General features: G+C 38.1%; 1 protein-coding gene and 1 long non-coding RNA gene across 9 annotated transcripts in view; both read left to right on the top strand.

Moving 5' to 3' along the window:
- Positions 1-21,734, top strand: part of LOC123676913 (potassium voltage-gated channel subfamily H member 6-like) — a 281,964-nt gene that overhangs the window by 31,103 nt on the left and 229,127 nt on the right. The gene's annotated exons all lie outside the window — the stretch shown is intronic.
- LOC123676917 lies at positions 20,019-20,456 on the top strand. Its single transcript, XR_006747019.1, has 2 exons — positions 20,019-20,176; positions 20,248-20,456. It is a non-coding gene; the product is annotated as an uncharacterized LOC123676917 (long non-coding RNA).

Raw genomic sequence — 21,734 nt, 5'->3', positions numbered from 1 at the left:
AAATGTTTGGGTGTGTATTTATGGGAATCACATAATCGGTCCTTTTTTATACCTGGTTATCTTAGTGGCCAAATGTATTTATATCTATGGGAGAACGCTATTTATCTAGTCCTCGTGAAAGTATTGGAGAACGCAGAAGATCATCAAACGATCATTTTCCAACAAAATGGATCATCATCTTATTTCGTTCAACCAGTGCATCAGTTCTAAGATGAAAATTTTCCTCACGCTTGAATTGAAAGAAGGAGATATATTGAATGACTATTGAGATCACCTGATCTGACTCCATTGGACTTTTTTCTATGGGGTCACCTGAAACCCATGATTAACGCTACCCAGCCTGAGTCATAATAGTTTGCGAACTAGGATTATTAAAGAATGCCGTCAAATTACAACAGGAATCTCGAGTAACGTACGTGAACGTTTTCAGCAAAACTTGCATTACTGCCTGGAAGTGAATGGTGCCTACTTTCAGCATTCAACAAACTAATCACAAAAGTGTCTACTCTTTCACTATTTTACCTGTCATTTCGTCATCGATGAAAATTTTGAAGCGAAATTTCAGGATCAGATAGTAATCAATAAGATCTCAAAAATGAGGGTTCGCAACATACCTCAAAACCAAGGGGTTGTCCTCAACCTCGTTGCAGTTACGAGGATGCGAAAAAAGGAAAAGTTGTTACCCCTCGAATCAGAAATTAACGGGTCCGAGCGATTTTTCACATTTTCATTTTGAAGCCCGAAAATCGAGGTATAAAGTTTTCGTTCCGTATAAACCATACTATAGTGCATATAACATTTAGCTTTTATATAATAACGAGATTTGTCCTGCCGACAGGACAAATCGAGATGGACATATAAAGTAACACTCTGGCGACCAAGAACGACGAAACGCAGTGTAGGTAGACCACAAAGAAGATGGCTTGATGATATAAAACAATATGCGGGAAATAGATGGTTTCAGATAGCTCAGTACAGGACAGCATAGAGGAACATGAAAGAGGCCTACATCCAGGAGTGGATAAGGAAAGGCTGACGAAGAAGAAGAAAAATAATAACGAGAGTATAATTATAATGTCTTTTTCTTCTTCTTCATCAGCCACCAGCTGTAAACTCCTGGACATAGACCTCCCCAAGTTCTCTCCATCTGTCGCGGTTTCTCGCCTCCATATACCAGTTAACCCCCGCTATGTTCTTAATATCGTCCATCCAACGTTTGGGAGATCTACCGACACCGACATTATAACGATACCGATATGTATCCTTATAATGTATTTGTTGGGGATTGTGTGGTTTTAAATTCAATTGTAAACTTAAAAACTGCGTTTATTGCTTAAGAGCATACAGCGTTGAAATATATTGAAATTAGGGTAAAATTAAGATGTTAACCCCTAGATTGTTAGCTGCATACTGCCTCTTCGTTCCGTCTTCAGCGTCTTGGTGGTACTTGAAATTCGGGTCAGGGGTGGAGTATACAGAGTCGGAGTTAGGCGAGAAACAGGGTCGTATTTAGGCGTGAACATGGCCCCCGCCTTGAAAGGGCTAGCTTTCAACATCAACAGGAAGCGGACAAATCCTACTGAAGGCTCTCTTCGTTAGACCCGTTGACGTTCGTATGGTTGCTACTCGGGAGATGCCATCTTTTCCAGGGTGCAAGGATTCGATTCTTCCTAGCTTCCAGACAAGGTGAGGTTGATTGTCTTCTTTGAGCATTATTACAAGGGTTTGAGTTTGCAGGGCTTGTTGGGAGCTTTTCCATTTCACCCGCTGTTGTGTTTCAGAGATGAATTCTTTGCTCCATCTCTCCCAAAAATGTTGGTTCAACTGTTGCAGGCGTTGATAAGAGGACAATCTGTTCGTGGAGACATCTCTCAAGTCGACATCTGGGGCGGAGGTTAGCGGTCGCCCAATCAAAAAATGTGCAGGTGTAAGAGGTAAACGGTCTGAGGGATTGGTGGAAAGAGGTGTGAGTGGACGGGAGTTAACTGTTGCTTCAATTTGCGTTAGTAATGAATATAGTTCTTCAAACGTCAAATGAGCGTTTCCCATTACTCTTTTCATGTGGTGTTTTATTGATTTCATACCGTCTTCCCAAAGACCGCCAAAATGAGGGGAGTAAGGTGGAATAAATTTCCATTGAATGCCTTCTGAAGAAAGGGCATCTGTCAAATTCAATTCGTTTGCCTTGAGGAAATTTTGGATTTCAGAACTGGCACCTACGAAATTTTTTCCATTATCGGAATGTATTTGATGAGGTTTTCCTCTTCGTGATACAAATCTGCGAAGTGCCAATACAAAGGCCTCCTTGCTCAAGTCCGAAACCAATTCGAGATGGATGGCCTTCGTCACGAAACAGATAAATAGACAAACGTAGGCCTTGGACAACTTTGATCCGCGACCCCTTTTATTCTTTATCATGAATGGCCCTGCGTAATCGACGCCGCTGTTATAGAAGGGTGGTTGCGGTTCTACTCTTTCTAAAGGTAGATCGCCCATTATAGGCTGGACTATCATTGGTTTGTTCCGAAAACACTTTATGCAGTGGCGTACGGTTTTTCTTGCCAAAGAGCGACCAGAGGTTGGCCAGAAAGTTTCGCGAATTGCATAAAGCAATTGTTGAGGACCGGAGTGCAGTAGTTTTCTATGTTCATTTTCGAACAAAAGTTTCGTGAAATGATGCTTGTGGCTCAATATTGCGGGATGTTTTTTGTCAAACGCGTACGTGGATTGAGAAATTCTTCCTCCCACTCTGAGTATTCCGTGTTTATCAAGAAAGGGATTCAGACTTAAAATTGTACTCTTTGAATTTGTTTTCTGTTTCATTTCCAGATTCTTGATATCGATGGAAAATGATTCGAGTTGAGCTAATTTTATCAGTTTTGTACGCGCTGACCTCAAATCATTAGGACGAAGTGTGCCGGTTTGTTTTTCATGACCCTTTGAGATGTTGCTCACAAATCTCAGGACATAAGCCATGCATCTTTCAAGTCTTTTGATATTTGAAAATCGTTCGAAAATAATGAGTTGTGATTTTTCGGTTGAGTATAGCAGATTCGTTTTCCGAGTTTCGGGAAGGTTTTCTGTTGGAATGCATTTCTTGATTGGCCAATGGCTTTCATTGCGTTTCAGCCACGGCGGGCCGTGCCACCAAAGTGAGCATGATATCATTTTCGAAGGCTTCACCCCTCTTGATAACAAGTCCGCGGGATTGTCGCTACTCGAAACGTGTTGCCAAGTGTCAGAGCTGGTTTTTTCCTGGATTTCAGCTACACGATTGGCGACAAAAACCTTTAATTGATTCGGAGGAGTTTTCAACCAACCCAAAACTATTGTGGAGTCTGTCCAAAATATCCTTTCGTCGAATTTAGTTTCAAAAGCAGCTGAAACCTTTTCCGCTAGTCTAGAAAGAATAAGTGCACCGGATAATTCCAATTTCGGCAGTGTGAAGGTACTTAACGGCGCTACCTTTGCTTTGGAACATAATAAATGAATATGAACGTTTTCATGGATGTCAATCGATCGAATGAATATACAAGCACCGTAAGCATTTTGTGAAGCGTCGCAGAAACCGTGCATTTCTATACGCTTTGGGTTTTTGCAAATAACATGTCTATCAATCTTGAGATCGTTTAATAGGGGAAGATCCGATTTGAATTCCGTCCACGAGGAATGCAGATTTGATGGGACATTCTCATCCCAGCTCAATTTTTCCAGCCATAGTTTTTGCATGATTATTTTCGAAGTTATTGTGACTGGGCTCAGAAGTCCAAGTGGATCGAATATCTGCGAAATTGATGAAAGGATTGTTCGCTTTGTGATTTTTTCTATCAGCGGAGTTTGTATTGTGAAGAGGAGAGCATCTGATTGAGGTGACCAGGCAAGACCTAAAGTTTTAGCGTTCTCATCTATACCGAAATCGACTATGGTAAGGTTGTCTTTAGGATCGCGAATGTGAGCAAGCACTTTCGGTTCGTTTGAATAGAACTTTCGTAGTTCGAAACAACCGAGTTTTAATATTTTTGAAATTTCCTTGCAAAGATGTGCTGTTTCTTCGATTGAGTTTCTTCCGAACAGAAGATCGTCTACGTAGAAGTTGTTTCTGATGATGTTTGCCGCGTCGGGATGAAGTTCTTCATTTTCGTTCGCCAGTTGAAAAAGGCAACGTATCGCGAGATACGAGGATGCTGCTTCGCCGTATGTAACCGTGTTCAGTTCGTACACCGAGAGATCGTCGTCAGGAGAATTCCGCCAGAAAATCCTTTGCAACGCTCTCTGCTCGGGATGTATAAGAACCTGACGATACATTTTGGCAATGTCACCGCACACCACGAAAGCGTATTCCCGAAAGCTCAAAACAAGTGACAGTAGATCTCTTTGAATTGTCGGACCTACTAATTGCAGATCATTCAAAGAATGTTGCGTTGAAGTCGCCGCGGACGCATCGAATACGACACGGAGTTTTGTCGTTATGCTGTTCTCGCGCAATACCCCGTGATGAGGCATGTAAAAGGAAACCTTTTCCGGGTTCTCATTGGTCACTTTGTTCATGTGACCTAAAGTTACGTACTCGTTCATGAACTCAGTGTACAATCGTCTCATTTTTGCATTGAGGTTTAATTTTCGCTCTAAAGAGAAAAATCGCTTTTTTGCTTGCTCACGCGACTCGCCTAAGTGATCTGGGGATATTTTCAATGGAATCTTTACGATGAATCTACCATCCGTTAAACGTTGGGTATTTTGAGAAAAGTGCTCTTCACATAGCTTTTCCTCCTCTGAGAGTGGTTTTTTCAATGAAATTTCTTCGATTTCCCAAAATCGAGCTAATTGTTTCTGAATGTCGGTGTTTTGCGAGAAATTGCATATGATCCGGTTGGACTTGGATTTACTTATGGGTCCTGAAATGACCCAACCGAGACTGGTTTTCTGTAAAATTGGTTGGTTTGAACCTAACGAGATTTGACCAACATTTAACATCGAATAGAAATAATCTGCACCTATTAGCATGTCAATCGTGTTTGGTTCGTGGAAATTTGGATCTGCAAGATTGATATCGTCTGGAATGTTCAAATGAGGATGATCGTATATTTTTGAGTCTGGAATTTTTCCTGTGATTTCAGGAAGAATGTAGCAGTGAATTTTCATGGAGAATGAATTATTACGAGAGTGAACATCGACAGAGCATTTTGATTTTATGTAGGAAACCGCACGATTGAGACCGCAAACTTCAACATTCACCGGAGTGGTCTTTAGTTTTAGACGTTTGCAGACATCTGCTCTGATGAAGCTAGATTCCGAACCGGAATCTAATAGAATTCGGATATTTTGCCGATTTGATTCATTATCCATGATATGAGCAATTGCTGTGGAGAGGAGTACGCATGAGTTTGACTTATTCGCTGACAACGCATATGATAACGCGTTGTTTGAATTTGTAGACGACAAATTATCGGTATTGACATTGGGCGTTTTTTCGTTAACTATATCAGAATGAATTTGTGTATGATGTCTGCCATTGCATTTCTTGCAATTTGAAGATCTGCATTGTTCGCTGAAGTGACCTGGACGTAGACAATTCATACATAATTTCAATTCTTTAATCCGCTCTTTTCTTTTGTTCACAGAAAGTTTCAAGAAGTTTTCGCATGTTTGACTATAGTGACTCTTTGCGCAAAAAACACATTTGGGTTTGTTTTCTGCGCCACTGGTATAAAAACCTCTTGTTGTGTTGTGCTTTTGATATTTTTTCTCAATATGCTTTTGCGTATGATTCGTTTCTATCGTTTCAAGAAAATCCGCTCTAGACTTTAGGAATTTTTTCAGATCGTCCCAAGTTGGAACATCCTTGTCAGCCCTAAATTTTTCCCACTGGCGTACCGTTACTGAGTCTAGTTTGGTTTGAATGAGAAAAACTATTAATGTGCTCCAATGACATGTGGGCTGGTTTAGTTGCTCTAGAGCTCGAAGATTTTTCGAAACTGTATCTAAAAGATTGCGTATTTTTTCACTCGATTCTTTCGTGATAGTTTCAAAGTGAAAGATAGATTTAATGTGATTGTGTACGAGTAATCGTTTATTATCGTACCGTTCTTGTAAGCTATTCCACGCCACTGCATAATTCGTAGCGGAGAAATCTAATGATTGAATCACCTGTACCGCGCTTCCCGCCAGAGATGCCCGAAGATAATGAAATTTTTGAATTTCATTTATGGCTTGATTTTTCTCTATCAGAGATTCGAATGTATCGCGAAACTCTAACCAATTTTGATAATTTCCATCAAATTTAGGTAGCTCAATAGTTGGAAGCTTGATCGAGTTTGAATAATTATTACTATTATTCTGAATTGAGATAGAACTTGCGTTTTCTTCGGATTCTTTTTTATCTAGAATTGATTTAGCGAACGCCTTTTGCATGTAGTACTTGTTTGTGAAAGATTCTCTTTCTGAAAAATTGACTTCCTCATCTTCCGATGAATTCTCAATTAGATTCTGAACTTCCTCAAATTCCTCGAGAACGTTATCAAATTTCAAAAGCCTTTCTGAAATTTGTATGTAATCAGTGCTAAGTAATTCCGTTTTTGACTTGATTTCGTTCAAGAAATTCGTGAATATCGTTAGTTTTGATTTAATAGCACCGCGATTTCTTTTAAGAGTATCTAAATTCATTATGGAATGTGAACGATTATTAAAAATATTGAAAAGAGTAGTGGGATACTTATGGGACGTTGAAGTCAATATCGCTTAAAATCAGCAACAGTATAAGAGAGAAAGAAGGAATTTATTTACCCCTCACGAAGTGGTTCCAGTTGCCCAGCTTGTGTGTATGCCTGGATCTAGAGTTGAATCGCTTCGACGATTGCGGTGATCCACTGCGCCCTTGGATTGGAATGCGTAGGATTGAGTTTCACTGGACGTCTGGATGCTTGAAATCTTCAATATGTGTCGCTTTTCTGATTTCCCTGAATTCAAATGTGGCTCGCTTTTCTGGATTCACTGGATTCAAATGTGTATCGCTTTTCTGGATTCACTGGATTTGAATGTGTATCGCTTTTCTGAATTCACTGGATTCAAATGTGGCTCGAATGGACCATGTGTATCGCTTTTCTGGATTCACTGGATTCAAATCCGGCTCGAAGGACCATGCTGGGGATTGTGTGGTTTTAAATTCAATTGTAAACTTAAAAACTGCGTTTATTGCTTAAGAGCATACAGCGTTGAAATATATTGAAATTAGGGTAAAATTAAGATGTTAACCCCTAGATTGTTAGCTGCATACTGCCTCTTCGTTCCGTCTTCAGCGTCTTGGTGGTACTTGAAATTCGGGTCAGGGGTGGAGTATACAGAGTCGGAGTTAGGCGAGAAACAGGGTCGTATTTAGGCGTGAACAGTATTAAAGTATAGTGGTATCTGGCAAAGTATGGCGAGTTTCCTCAAGTTATTCCGAAGGAAATATAGAGTAATTGAGCTTAATACTTTAACGAATTTGAGGTACTAATTTACTTACCTTTACTCCCTGTTACTTGCCAAAGTAACGACAACCCAAACTTTATAGTCACTGGTCGTTTTTACCTTTACAGAGGACACGCACAAAAAAAATTTCAGCTTTTATAAAATAACGAAGGTCTCTCCACCGCAGGCTCTTTGGGCTATAACTATAGAGATCTGTCGACAATTTGAAAAAATAGTGATAGAATACTCGAATGGATGATGAATGCCTAAATTCATGCACTTTCACTCTTCGCTGAGCAAGTTAAAACCTCAGTTCGTTCCGAAAAGGCAGACAAATTCTCCACCGTCCGCTGTTCCTCCACGTAATAAATCGTAGACGAATAGGATATCAATTCACCCCAGTTGCTGTTCAGAGTTCAACGATTCAGATACCGAGGGAACAAGTCAATTTCACGACCCCATATCCGTCCCTCAACAGATCATCCATAGGTATTCGCATCCATGTCTCATTATACATACACAGTTCATCTTCATCGCAGTAAGCGGTGTCGGGACCTCTTGCGTATACAACCTATATACTTCCAATTCCCACGACTCCCTCGCAACCCCCATTTGCATACCTCCCCCCGTTCCTGTCATTCGACAAATTGAACTGTCAACAGAACGCCCAGCTACTTAAAATGCCAACGACCTTCCCGACGAAACGATCGTCATCGTCCAAATCGCTTCCGACCGGCGGAAATGAAATTTCTGGGATTGGGGAGGGGAGGAGGATGAGCAGGTCAGGAAACGCGGTCGTTACAATGAGACAAAAGAAGAGGCGGCTGCTGTAATTAAAATCCTTTTCCGATACTTCGCAAAGGGGGCAGGTCTAGTCTTTTATTATTTATTTTATTTCCTTTTACATAGGCGTTCAACTTTGTTTTCGCCGTGTTTAATTCATATTTAACATATTGGAATATTCATTCATTTATTTATTTACAGAAAAGAGGTAAAACCTATAAAAGACTCAGAATATAAATTTAACAAAAATGAACACAAAATTCTAAATAATCAATCGAAACATGTGAAGAAAAGAAAACAAAATGTTATGCTCTCACTATATACCAAAAAAAAAACTCAAACGAAATTTACGCCATTCCGTAAGAACCAACATATCGATTTGCCAAATGCGCACATTTCAGCAAATTTCAGGTGAACGACTATGACGGAACTCTACGTTCAAGTAACCTCTAGGTGAATAGCCCATGAAGAAACTCTGAGTTAGCATATCAAAAATTATATAAACTGTATACTGAGTTCCCCAATGTAATGCATTCATATCATAATCCTTGTGTTGTACACAATAAAATATATTCAAACACCACCGCCTGTTTCACTTGTAGTGGAGTTACGACACTCTACAATTCAGTATCTTCCTGAATTCAAAAGCCTTACAAACTACTGAATTCTGCACTGCTACTTTTACAAATTCACATCCCATTGAATAAAGCAGAAACGTCTTTTGGGAACTCAATCTCAAAAGATACAGCCGTTTTGTGATATATGGCTGTTGGTGGGTTAGTCGAAATGAATAGATAGTAGATGTCATACAATAAGCTCAGGTGTTTGTTAACATAACATCATCAGAATATTAGTCGATGTGTCAGCATCATAAAGTTGTTCTCGATTAAACATGTCAGCTTACAAGCCAAATTCTCCTCATTCTCATGGAATACTCTCAATCTCAAATACCTATGGCGAGGCCGCTTTCAGTGAAAGAACGTGCCGAAAGTGGTTTCAACGTCTTGAGAACGGTGATTTTGATGTCGAAGACCAGCATTTCGGTGGAAGAGAGAAGATTTTCGAAGATGTAGAATTGGAGGCAAAACTTGATCAAAACTCGTGTCAAACGTAACAAGAATTGACAGGATCATTGGGAGTGACGCAACAAGCCATTTCAAAACTCCTGAAACTCACGGAAATTATTCAGAAACAAGGAAATTGGGTGTTGTATGAGTTAAAGTCGAGTTATGTTGAACGGCGTTTATTTGCTTGTGAACAGCTGCTTGCAAGGCAAAGACGGAAGGCATTCCTGCATCGCATTTTGAATGAAGACGAAAAAAGGGTTTATTACGATAATCCCAATCGCAGAAGATCATGGGCCAAACTGAATATTTTCCTTGCAAGGTCATGTTCAGTATTTGGTTGGACCAGCTGGACGTAGTGTATTATGAATTGTTAACACCGATTGAAACAATCACAGGCGATCGTTATCAAACGCAATTTATGCGTTTGAGTCGAGCATTGATAGACAAACGGCCGCAATACAACGAGAGACATGATAAAGTGATTTTCTCTATTTCAGTATCGTAATGAGATCATAACAGTTCTAAAAACAGTGCTGAAATAAACTAATTTCATCATTAACTTCCGATCCTATCAAATTTCAAAACATTATCATTATCATCAACATTATTCGCATTTCTCTTAATCCTGGTGGTGTTAAATCGATTTCGTCAGACATAATTGTCGAATTTAATGCGTAATTACAAATGATTCGAAATTCGGGAGGAGCAATTCAAATTCCAATTCCGTAATCTGTCAATTTTCGTAACAGTCACACCAACTGCCAAGACGCAATACAAAGTCACTAGGATGTATAATCTGAATTTTTCATTGAATTCCGACAATATTTCACAAAAGTTGACTGAAAAAGAGAAAATATCGATTAATAATTTTATTATTATTAATTTTAATAATAATAAATTGAATTGAATTGAATACTCCAATACTCATGCGTTCGAAAACTCGCTCGTTTTCGAATTTCGCATTCGTGTAGGAATAAGAGCCCATTCTTAAACTTGTTTTAAAATATACTATAACAGCATACCCCACCCGCCGTATTGTCCAGACGTTGCCTCTTCGGACTGTCATTTGTTTCGATAAATGGCACATGGCCTGGCTGACCAGCACTTCCGGTCTTATCAAGAAGTGAAAAATTGGACCGATTCGTGGATCGCTTCAAAATATGACCAGTTTTTTCAACGCAGGATTCGTACGCTGCCGAAAGATGAAAGAAAGTAGTGGCCAGCGATGGACAATATTGAATCATAAATGTATAACCAGTTTTTCACAATAAAGCCTCGGATTTTGGAAAAAAAACGGTGGGAGCAAAGTTGTAAGCCTATGTAATTAAAATCCTCTTCCGGCAGGTCTTTTTCGGACGTCTTTTATTGGGGTTTTATCTCCTTTTAGCTTCTCAGGTGGCAATTCGCGAACGATAAATCGATTGATTCGCAACGTTTGCTCCGTTGGTTCTTAATTAACCCGAAGGGGTTCGCCTCTTCCTTCCTTGGGGAAACAGACGGATCGATTTTATTTATTTGCTTCCGGATACACCGACCGAAATTAACGTTTGGCTTTATTGGGGTTGATCGATGGTGATCGTTTTCACTTGTACGAAATCGAAGGAATTAAATAATAGATAGCCGAATGAAATACTATTGGAAAACACTGCCATCAAGGGTATCAGGTCAGGAGTTTTTGAGCTCGTTCCCATTCAGTCACTCTCCTCATATAATACTGACCTTATAGGACATGAAAAGAGCAGAATAAATTGCATGTTATAGCAAATTTTTAGTATTTAATAATACAGTTTTTTCTCGTCAGTGCCTTATATTTCAACAAAATTACCTAATTAACCAACTCACCACTTGTGAAGGGTGTTTTTTAGAGCTATAGAATTTTGAATTGCAATAAAACAACGATGGATTATTCGATTGACATGAATTTTATTTATCCGCAAGATAAACTTGTGGCATAACATTTTAAATATGATTTCTGGCATATGACCGCCACGGCTGGCTCGGATGTAGTCCAATCTGGACGTCCAATTTTCGATGACTTTTTCCAACATTTGTGGCCGTATATCGGCAATAACACGGCGAATGTTGTCTTCCAAATGGTCAAGGGTTTGTGGCTTATCCGCATAGACCAACGACTTTACATAGCCCCACAGAAAGTAGTCTAGCGGTGTTAAATCACAAGATCTTTGAGGCCAATTCACAGGTCCAAAACGTGAAATTAGGTGGTCACCAAACGTGTCTTTCAATAGATCGATTGTGGCACGAGTTGTGTGACATGTTGCGCCGTATTGTTGGTTTCACAGCTCCTGGACATCATGGTTGTTCAATTCAGGAATGAAAAAGTTAGTAATCATGGCTCTATACCGATCACCATTGACAGTAATGTTCTGGCCATCATCGTTTTCGAAGAAGTACGGACCAATGATTCCATAAAGCGCAACGAACAGTCAGTTTTTCTGGATGTAACGGTGTTTCGACATACACTTAAGGATTAGCTTCACTCCAAATGCGGCAGTTTTGTTTGTTGACGTAGCCATTCAACCAGAAGTGCGCTTCATCGCTAATGGACGTAGTGCGCGATACGTTTTCCGCACAGAACCATTATTTTCGAAATAAAATTGCACTACTTGCAAGCATTGTTCAGGCGTGAGCCTATTCATGATGAATTGACAAACCAAACTGAGAATAAATCACTTGACAGCTGTCAAATAGGTCGCTATCTTGAACAGTAAAGTTATATACCTCGAAAAAAACACCCTATATTAGGATTACCAGAAATTGAAATAAAGAAGAAAACCACTTCAGAGCGAAATCAAAAATGCATCAATATTCTGTCTGTCGTCCTGTTCTGTAATAAACTGTTAACGTACCTGTGCATGGAAACAATAAGGGAGTTGATGGTATCCATTGGGATGTTGTCCCATTCTTCTTGGGTCGGCAGTGTGAGTTTCTGGAGGGTGCTAGGAGGATTAATTCTGTTTGAGATTGCTCGTTCAACAAAATCCCACATGTGCTCAATGAGATTCATGTTGGCGAATTTGCTGGTCACGGTAATCTTTGAATATTCGCAACGTCTAGTGCATATTGTATTCTTATTGTGCGATGGGGCTTAGCATTGTCACCAATAAAAATAAAATTAGCTCCAATTTCTTGTCGGAGAGGATAAATAATGGGTTCAATAATGTTTCGAACAAATCTTTCCCCTGTCATAGTGTCTAGAATAAGCTGCGCACGTCGACCATGCATTATGCCTCCCCTAAACATTACCGATCCTCCTTTGTAAGAAACGACATCTCTGGCAAAAGGTAGTCTTTCGTGTTGCCCTGACTTTCTTTCAACTTTCGACGACTATCACTAATTAAACAAATTCTAGTTTGGTCCGGAAAAAGAATATTTCGCCAATGACCCAACAGTCAGTCTCTGGGTTCCTGTGCCCATTGTATACGAGCGGCTATGTTTCTGCGAGGTAACATAGGTATTCTTAATGGTGTCCTGGATCGCAAATTGGCTTTAACAAGTCTCCGCCGTATTGTGTTACTGGAAATTAGGCGATCAAACGTTCTTCTCAAATGAGTTCGGACAGCTGAGACTGTTATGGTTCGATTCCACCGTACATATCCTGCTTGATAACGATCTTCTCTTGCATTAGTTACCCTATGTTGGCTAGTTCTACGTCTTCAGCGAACGCTGTTAGTTTCCTAGTAAAAAGGCACTAATCGGATAACTGAAGTGCGGGGAATCCTCAGTATATCCGCGAATGGATGATTCGACAGACCCTCATCATGCAAAGCCACTCTTCTTGCTCTATTGAAATCCGACAATCTATTGCCAGGCATTATTGCAAAGAAAAATTAAGTAATCGCTTAAATACGCTAAATCGATATGAACCACTTTCAAATCTTTTATATGTAAAATTAGAGGAAATTATTGTTGTATACATTTCTGTATGTCTAGCACATGTGAAAGAAATAAAGATTAAAAGTACAAAAAACCATTCATGATGAATATTCGTTTCACAATTTGCGTGGGGCTCCACGAATTCTGTTTATATCTGCACCAAACTATACTATACTAAGAGGATTATATACATGTGACGTCCCTGTTTCCCTACTCTGCGAAATTCATCTATGCCAAGGATATCGTTGTTGTGTTTCGTCATTCTGATTTCGTAGTTATTGAAAATACTTAAATGAAGGTTTAAAAATTCTGGAAATGATTTTATTGAGTAGTATTCATGCCCTCATCCTAGCAAGACAGAAGTTTTCTAATTTCGTAAGTGACTGCACAAGTGCTTCAGAATTACCGATAATTTTGCATGACAGCGTGTTGTCATAAAAACTGCACGAGTTCATTTTCATTTTTGGAGAAAGAGCCCGACACCGAAGGTCGAATGCAGTTTTCATTCGAATAATCAAGAGAAATATGGAACATTGAATCTTAAAAGTAAGTTTCAAAAATTCTTTCTCGTTTCATAATTGTGGTCCCATATATCTCAGAGTTAAACTTGATTATTCTTTGAAATTCAAGGTACACTCGGAAAATTTGCGTATGAAATTGAAGTCGAGAAATATTATATATAAAAATTACTGTTATCCTCATTGGGTGCTGATTTGATGCCAGCACTCTACATACTGCAGCTTTAGCATTGGTTTTTTTCTGATGCTAGTCCTTACAGAGGCGTAGAAATAGGGGGTGGGGGTAATGGGGGTATTTACCCCAAGTACCCCAAGATTTCCATGATGAATTTCAGAATTCTCCCAAAGACGAAGAACGAAAATTTTTCCATGAAATGAACCAATAATCATTTTACTTTACTATGAAGATTAATAAATATTCGATAAACTGGTTAAGCATCACGAGAAATTAGAAATAGATATTTTATTCTTAAAATTATCCAAGGAATCGTTCATTTTCCTCCGTTATTTCAATTTAGGAACACCGAGTATAAAATAAGGACAATCGAATTGTTAATAACAAAAAATTATTTAGAGTAATTTGGTTCAAACTTCAACATCTTTTTCGTACATAACAATCATATTAGATTTTTTTTGATTATCCCTTGAGTCCTTATGTTCAGGTAATTGATGCACAGCTTAACGTTTTTATGAGAATAATCAGTGGAAATACTTCTGCCTTATTTTCGTAGACAGGTTGCTTTAAGAATTCTTGGGATAAATTTCATTTTTATCTGAATTTATTTTCCATTGTATCTACCTCCCAAATACTAGAACTACCAGATTAAAGTCACATAAACCCTTTATGGATTAATACTTTCCTTCAATCTAATGGAAGTGACAAGGAAATTTGGCATTTGATATGGAGTTCTTGTACCTAATGTCTTCAACGAAAGTCTAATCGTTGATCTTTCAGAGTAAATTTTAGGTTTCAATCTTCCATTGGTTTCAATTTGGTGTACTTAAAATCGACTTAGGACTGGTCATAGTCGCTGCAATGGTATGCGCTTCCAAATAACATTCTATTGAAAGCCCACATGTGAGTGAGGCGTAGAAGAAACCATTGATTACTTGGTGAATAGTTGTACAATTTATAAATTTCATGCTGGTTTTCAAGCTATCCATTCAGTTTCATATCCTTTTCTAGAATGGGTTGCTAATTTCAAATCAACATAATGGAAACTATAACTTTTATTTTTTCTTTCTGGTTTGTTTTCAGATTAAATTATAACATATGCGGGGTCAAAATGTGGTGAAGAGGAAGGATGAGAAGATTTTGTTTGGATAAAGAATGCCCTTCATTATAAATATGTCAGCTATTTACTACGCATTCAAACATAACTTATCTTCTGAAGAACATGTTTTAGAGAGTTCTTCACGAAATTTTTCAATGCGAAAATCTCTAAATATAGTGCGCAAAAAATTAACGCACATTATGGAAATCTCAAATTTATTCTACAACTGAAGGTGTTCTCAATGATAATAATTTTTCAGAATCATGCATGCATATGTTATCCACTTTCAACGTTTTTCTTCATTACAGATGTTTTTTCCCAGCAGGAATAAAAAAAGATGAGATTATAAGATTTTGTATGTATTGGCTCCATTCTGAAATCAGTTGTTCTCGATCAATTCTAGTGATCAATAGTTTTTCTTTCGTTTGATTTTCTACACTCGATCGCTATGCAACGCGAAACACGCAATTTGACCCAAGAGGTGTATTTTGTGGTGTATTTTTGGATATATTCCCATAATTTCAATAGAAATTCAATGAATAGAAGAAAATAATGTATGATACTCCTGCATAAGGTTCGTTCAAAAACTCGAACTCGTGAAAGAATATCAATGCCTTCATAAAATTGAATAATGAATAACTATTTTGAAGGAAAGGAAAATATACAACAATTAAATCCAGCGCTCGAAAATTAGACAATGCAAAAAACACTTCGTTCATCATTCCGCTATTCCCACGGCCTTCTCCGACATCCCCGTAAATACGGGACGCTTTTCCCTGAACGAATTTGCCGCGTTGAATAAGTAATTTTCACGATTTTCCAGAGACAGGCAAAACTGCCGAAATTGCAGATTGGCCAGGCATTTTTCATGAAACGACACGGCCTCGGCCGTAATTGACCGCGTTTTTCCGGCCATTTCTGGCAGTTCTCAGTCGGAAAAGCCATCGGAAAACGGGAATTTTGTGCCAGATCATACCGCGATGCGAAAGAACAAGGCTTTGTTCGTAACTCCCAACAAGCGCACCACTGGGAGACGGAAATTGTATCGGATGCGGATGCCGGAAAGATACAAGCATCACATTACTCGGCCGATGTAGCGATTCAGTCGACAGCACGCAAATCAAATCGGGAAAACTTTTTATTACTTTCGTACTATTTTTGATTCTAGAATGGCATATGGTAAAGCTTAATAGTGTGAAACTCTGGTGTTTTTGCCAGGTGAGTTTCAAGGAAATAAAATTATGTGGTAGCGTGAATTATTGAATTAATAGGTATACAACTTCGCTTCAGCCATTTTGCAATAGATGGCTGTACCGGTAAGTCGTAGTCGAAATAAATTCGAAATATTAGTCACTTTGTATCTGCATTATGAAAATATTCTCGATTAACAATGCCAGCTTACGAGCCAAATTTTTGTCATCTGCGGCTGAGGCTCATCGAATGCTCTCATATCATCATCATCGTTTATTCACACAAAATATAACAACAAGAACAATAAGACAACGTTATGTAAATAAGCAATAGAAAACCCACAGAAGCAACAAATGCTTCTACATGATACCTATAGTAAGGCCGCTATTAGTGAAAAAACGTATCGAGACTGGTTTCACCGCTTCAAGAACGGTGATTTTGACGTCGAAGATCAGCATAGCGGTGGAACAGAGAAGGTTTTCGAAGATGCAGAATTGGAGGCATTACTTGATCAAGACTCGTATCAAACGCAACAAGAATTGGCAGGATCATTTTGAATGCCGCAACAAGCCATTTCAAAATACCTGAAAGTAATGGGAATGTTTCAGAAACAAGGAAATTGGTTGCCGTTTGAGTTGAAGCCAAGAGATGTTGAACAGAGTTTGTTTGCTTGTAAACAGGTGCTTGCAATGTAAAGACGGAAGGGATTTCTGCATCGCTTTGTGACTGAAAACGAAAATGGGTTCATTACGATAATCCCAAGCGCAGAAAATCATGGGGATATCCCGTCCATGCTTCCATATCGATATCCAAACCGAATTTCAACGGTGCCAAGGTCATGCTCCGTATTTGGTGGGACCAGCTCGGCGTATTGTATAATGAGTTGTTAAAATCGACTGAAACAATCACAGGCGATCGTTATCGAACGAAATTAATGCGTTTGAGCCGAGCATTGAAAAACAAACGGCCGCAATACAACGAGAGACATGATAAAGTGATTTTACAGCATGACAATGCTCGACCTCATGTTGCGAAAGTGGTAAAGACATACTTGGAAACGTTGAAATGGGAAGTCCTATCCCCACCCGCCATATTCTGCAGATGTTGCCTCCTCAAACTATCACTTCTTTCGATCAATGACACACGGCCTGGCTGACCAGCACTTTCGATTTTAGGAAGAAGTGAAAAATTGGATTGTTTCGTGGATCGCTTTGAAAGATGACCAAATTTTTCAACGCTGGATTCGTATGCTGCCCTAAAGATGGAAGAAAGAAGTGGTCAGCGATGGACAATACTTTGAATCATAAATGTAACTCCAGTTTTTTACAATAAAGCCTCGCATTTTGGAAAAAACGGAGGATCAAAGTTGTACGCCTATGTAAAAATGAGCTTTGTTGTGGATAATACTTCAATCCTCGCCGAATATGCAATTCCTCGTTATTGAATATAGAAATTATAGTCTAAGAGCTAGCAACGTTTTCGAGAGAGAATTTCAGGTAGGCCAGTTTTTAGATATGCTATCTCTCTCACTCCCCCGGACATCATACGGGCTATCTGGCTGGCGGTAGTGGTTGCGTTCATCAGTGCGCATCCTACCTGTACAGGTAAAATATCGATTTTTCAAATCATTTTAAGAAGTTTTTTTTTTTTTTATTATTTTTATTGAATTTTTCGCAACATGAATATATTTTTGCCAGATATTTTTATCGTTGTTTAAATTGTGCCAGACGCTAATTTTGAATTGAAAAAAAAATTTTTTTCAAAATATTTCAGTATGGCTGAAATTTTTATATGATGTTATTTAAGTATCTAAAAACCTAAAATTAATTTGCCAAACAATAATTCGATTGTTAAACCTTCAGCCAGACCGATCTAAAAGTGAAAAGTGATTGGGCATGTTGGAAGAGTACAGACAACACGTGTTAGTTGCGCAAGCGAGATAGACGACGGCAGCTGTTTGTAATCAAGATGGCGTCAGTTTAGTCACATTGGTGTATTCGTTGCTGTTATTTTTAATGTTTTTAACAAAATTGCGTTACAATGACTAGCGAAAAATTAAAATGTGTGGATGTTTTGGAATTAAAAGAACTGATAAACCTTTTTCGAGAATACCAATAGATCTTACGTTGGAACAGACTATAAATGCAGATGCAGCTAAACGTCTCAGCGGTATTGCACATTTTACAAATTCGATAGCTGCACGTCAACGCTGGACAAAAAGCCATAGTATTAGGGCTGCTTTGATTTCCCATGTTCTCGATGTTTGTGGATTAAGACACTTGCAAGACGTTACCGCAGACTTACAACCTAATCGGATTAAAATTTTTGAAAAACAACTTGCTGATTTTATCGATATTTTTGAAAAAAACTGTAATCCGTTTGATCCAGATCTAAACAAAGATAATATTTACAATATAGCTACTGGAAAGCCGGCCTCTCAACATATAGCTGAGTTCCTGCTGAACGTCGAAGAAAATGGTGATGAGTTAAGGAAACAGTTCATTACTGAATGTGCTATAGATGAAAGTAGATTTGACAAACCGATAAAAAAAAATAAAATACTTAACTTCGCTGAGGCTCCAAAAAAAAAAATTAACTCTCGGAAATAAAGTTGTCGAGCTGAGAATGCAACGCGATTTATTTGGGAGAATGTTAGGAATATCGTTAACTCATAAAGTTGATATTGAAAAAGTTTTAACATTTCCACTGACACCAGTGCCAACATCAATGTGCCACGCAGATGGCAGTATTTGTAAAACTGACAAATCTCAATTGCTTAAATTGATTGAGAAGAAAATCGGTGGTAACGTCGATAAGCCACCTTCATCTTTTAATTCAGCTATTTTAGATGGTTTCTTCATGTTACACTTAATGAAAGAAGTACCTGTAACCTTCGATGCTTTATCTAAAAAATTTCTGAGTATGATACTACGATTTAAATCCAATCGTGTCGATATTGTCTTCGATCAATATTTTACACCGTCAATCAAAGATTTTGAGCGTTCACGTCGGGATGAAATAATCAGCCAAGTTACAATCGGGCCCAATCAAATTCGTCCACATAATTTTATAGCTGAACTTAAAAATATATATTTTAAAGAAGCCCTTGTTAATTTTTTTATTGACCATTGGGCTTGTGATGAAATGGCTCCTATCATTGGAGATAAAATAATTTATGTGAACTTCAACAAGTGCTATTCATACCGGGTTGAAAGTAATAAAGTTATTAAAACTGTTGAAGATTCACTGTCTTGCGAAGAACACGAAGAAGCCGATTCTCGAATAATATATCACATTTGCCAAATAAATGTCGATGGTGAAGTTGTGATACGCTGCTCAGACACAGATATTTTAATAATACTTCTTGGTAACATGCATCATTTGAATGCATCACTAAAAATCTGGGTAAATTTGGGCGTAGGGAATCATGAGCGATTTATAAGCGTCAATCAAGTGCACGAAATTCTAGGGAATTCTTTATCGAAAGCTCTACCGTGCTTTCATGCACTCACAGGATGCGACTACACACCAGCTTTTTTCCGGAAAGGTAAACTTCGACCTTTTAAACTGTTAGAGCAGTCAGAAGAGTATCAATTAGCCTGTCAAAATATTATAACAGATGATGAAGAATTGCTGGATGAGACATTTAGGATCTTAGAAAAGTTTATTTGTCACATTTACGGAGCTCGTGATTCTTGGAACGTCAATGAAGTTCGGTTTCATCTGTTTTCAAACACTTATCGGTCTAAAAAATCAGATGATAATTTTGAAAAAAAATTTCGTAATTTTGATCCATCAAGCCTACCACCATGCAAAGCTGAATTGTATCTGCATTTACTACGAATTCGTTACGTTACAAAGTTTTGGAGAAATGCTCATTTACAACACCCAACATCTCTATCACCTCAAGCTTCTGGCTGGACCATAAATGACGATAAATATTATTTTATCTGGTTTGTTGGAGAGCAGTTACCATCATTAGTTGCCGACATTATCATTAAAGGTAAAAATTGAAAATAAAATACTAATAAATTTCTTTGCCGAAAGATTATAAAATTTTTCATTCTTTTACAGATAATAGCTTATTACAAGACGATGATAATCCAAAAGACGACGATGGCAATGAAAATGACAGTAGTGATGAAGATGATGATAATTATCAAGATGCCTCCGTTTTTTGTGACACAATTATGGATTAAAAAATATAATTTTTGTTTACTTTCATCCTTGAGATAGATTATTACCTTAATTTTGCACAAAAATAAATAATTATTTTAATGCTATCTTAATCCACAATTAATTCAATAGTTTTTAATTCTTTCTCTGTAATTTATTCGACAACTATTCCTATACCAAGCAAAATGGTACCACATCAGTTTTTACTTTTAGATCGGTCTGGCTGAAGGTTTAACAATCGAATTATTGTTTGGCAAATTAATTTTAGGTTTTTAGATACTTAAATAACATCATATAAAAATTTCAGCCATACTGAAATATTTTGAAAAAAATTTTTTTTTCAATTCAAAATTAGCGCCTGGCACAATTTAAACAACGATAAAACTATCTGGCAATAATATATTCATGTTGCGAAACATTCAATAAAAATAATAAAAAAAAAAAAAAACTTCTTAAAATGATTTGAAAAATCGATATTTTACCTGTACAGGTAGGATGCGCACTGATGAACGCAACCACTACCGCCAGCCAGATAGCCCGTATGACGTCCGGGGGAGTGAGAGAGATAGCATATCTAAAAACTAGCCTACCTGAAATGCTTGTTTTCCCGACGTTGCTAGCTCTCGTACTATTATCATTATTTTTAAGCAGGGGGAATCCACACGATGGAACTAATCCCTAGAAGACTAGCAGAAGCCGGCGGTTTCACCTGCGCTCTAAAAAACTGCAAATGGACAAAAACCAAAATGAAAAATAAACTCAATAAAATAAAGGGTGTTTTTTTTAGAGCTATAGAACGTTAAATTGCAATAAAACAAGGATTATATTCGATTGACATGAATTTTATTCATCCGCAAGATAATCTTGTGGCATTACATTTTAAATATGATTTCTGGCATCGCCACGACTGGCTCGGATGTAGTCCAATCTGGACGTCCAATTTTCGATGACTTTTTCCAAGATTTGTGGCCGTATATCGGCAATAACACGGCGAATGTTGTTTTCCAAATGGTCAAGAGTTTGTGGCTTATCCGCATAGACCAATGACCTTACATAGCCCTACAGAAAGTAGTCTAGCGGTGTTAAATAACAAGATCTTGGAGGCTAATTCACAGGTCCAAAACGTGAAATTAGGCGGTCACCAAAGGTGTCTTTCAATAAATCGATTGTGGCACGAGCTGTGGAACATGTTGCGCCGTCTTGTTGGAACCACAGCTCCTGGACATCATGGTTGTTAGATGCAGGAATGAAAAAGTTAGTAATCATGGCTCTATACCGATCACCATTAACTGTAACGTTCTGGCCATCATCGGTTTTGAAGAATTACGGACCAATGATTCCACCAGCCCATAAAGCGCACCAAACAGTCAGTTTTTCTGGATGTA

The sequence above is a fragment of the Harmonia axyridis genome, chromosome 3 (assembly GCF_914767665.1).
Source record: "Harmonia axyridis chromosome 3, icHarAxyr1.1, whole genome shotgun sequence".
In the NCBI taxonomy this organism is placed as follows: domain Eukaryota; kingdom Metazoa; phylum Arthropoda; class Insecta; order Coleoptera; family Coccinellidae; genus Harmonia; species Harmonia axyridis.
The sequence above is the reverse complement of the archived record's forward strand: the minus strand, read 5'-3'. Positions and strand labels throughout refer to the sequence as shown.